Source organism: Schistocerca americana, chromosome 6 (genome assembly GCF_021461395.2).
Source record: "Schistocerca americana isolate TAMUIC-IGC-003095 chromosome 6, iqSchAmer2.1, whole genome shotgun sequence".
In the NCBI taxonomy this organism is placed as follows: Eukaryota; Metazoa; Arthropoda; class Insecta; order Orthoptera; family Acrididae; genus Schistocerca; species Schistocerca americana.
The window spans coordinates 532,077,194-532,079,171 of NC_060124.1; the positions used below are offsets into that span (position 1 = coordinate 532,077,194).

General features: G+C 40.8%; 1 non-coding gene across 1 annotated transcript; it reads left to right on the plus strand.

The window, feature by feature from the left end:
* The first annotated feature begins 910 nt into the window (after positions 1 to 910).
* Positions 911 to 1,067, plus strand: LOC124620781. The gene has a single exon (XR_006980313.1). It is a non-coding gene; the product is annotated as a U1 spliceosomal RNA (small nuclear RNA).
* The last annotated feature ends 911 nt before the right edge of the window (positions 1,068 to 1,978 follow it).

Sequence of the window (1,978 nt, forward strand, 5' to 3'; positions counted from 1 at the left end):
TAACCGGTGCGATATTCCTCGATAGCACGGTGGCTACTGAACGGCACGTCAGGGTTTTGGAAGATGATTTCATCCCCACTATCCAAAGTGACCCTGATTTCGACAAGATGTAGTTCATGCAAGACCAAGCTCGACCCCATAGAAGCAGGAGAATGTTCGAGGTCATGGAGGAGCACTTTGGAGACCGCATTCTGGCCCTATGGCACACATAGGCATGGATCATAACCCATCCGACTCGTTTCCCTGGGGCTATATTAAACGCAAGGTGTACAGCAATAAACCCAGAACCATTGCTGATCTAAAAACAGCCATTCCAGAGGTAATCGACAGCATCGATGTTCCTACACTTCATCGATCATGCAGAATTTCTCTATTGGTAGGCATATCGAACATGTGAAAACCTGAATCCCAATATCTCTAGTGACGCTTACATGTTGAATAAAGTGTGTCCAACGGCTTAGTTTGTAAGTAATTTACGTATTTTTTATATAGTTCAATAATTGTGACCCTGTGCTTGGAGCTGTAAAACAATCTATAAGAGTAACTGATCGAAAGAATGATAAAACAGATCAAACATGATATTTCGACTCCTGACCGAACTACGAACGTTGTCTTCACTGGTCACACAGTATCTAGCAAGTAATTAAATTGTTCACAACCAAATGTCGCTTTTTTGGCGAGCACGGAGAGGTGACCTGGCTCAGTGAACACGGAGCTGTTTGCGTGCTCAAAAGTGTGCGCGTTCACGAAAAACATCGATACATCGGATTCCCGATATTTTTAAAAATATCAACAGCTCTTGTATAAACGTGGTGGATAAAAGGAACGACGTGTATTCACGCACTTCATGACATGCTATCTTTCGAGAATGACAGAACAGGCGAAATGGCCATCTTGGTGACTAAATACGTTACCTACCTGGCACAGGGGTTATGGTGATCCTGAAGGCTGTTCTCCCAGGAGAAGGATCTTTCATTGCACAGCGGGGTGGCTGGCCTTTGCCATTATCCCTCATGCGAGTAACTCGGGTGCATAATTTTTTAATGAGCGTTCAGGCGGATTATGTTGTCCTTTCCAAAATGTTGCTGGACTTGACATTGGATGGACTGAGTTGCAGAATTGTACCACTTTCGAGATTTTATATAGTGTCGTGCAAACAGTAAGTTACAAATTTATTTAAACAATGTCATCCTCAACTGCATGATGTTGTTGTTGGAATGTAATTCAGTGACTGGAAACTGTGAGAAAATCAACACACTACACTTAATTTTCTAAACATATGCAAGTGCCACAAATTAGGAATATGGTTTCTTAACCTCAATCAGTGGCTGCATAAATTGCACCACCCTTGTTTACTGTGCCCTTTGGCGTAAATATATGTGCTAGCCTAAGTTCAGAGAAATGTTCCACATTTTAGTTCTTGCATCATTATATGCAGGCATGCAGTATAACTTTCTCCCTTCTTCCTCCACCCCACACACTATGCATGAACTCTCAGTTTACATTTCATGTATCTGCTCATTTTTTCCATTCAGTCCTAGTTGCACAAATCGTTATGCCAGTCTTTTGTTTTACAAATGAGTTTTGTGGTGGCTTTCCGGCAGAAAACCTCCTTTGGGTAGTTGGAGCTGTAGTTCTACAGTTGTAGATTTCGTCTCCTTTGCTTCGCTTCGCTTGCTTTTTCCGGTAATAATTCTCTTCACCACGTACACAAGAAGTTTTATGAAAACTACAACATACGATCTCTTCCGATATCTCATATCTGACAATATGGGTCTAAGCGGTACGTGGTTCATCCTAATCTTAATAAATGTCGATTAATAAATTAGGTAAGAATTTTAGAGCAGAATGTAGAAAACTCTCCCCTAACGACAATGATTAAAAATCTCTGACTCTCACCTTAAGGAATTACTTTGTAAATAAGCAAACTAAACACACAAATACATAGCTCCTCGATTGTAATTTAATACCAACCTTT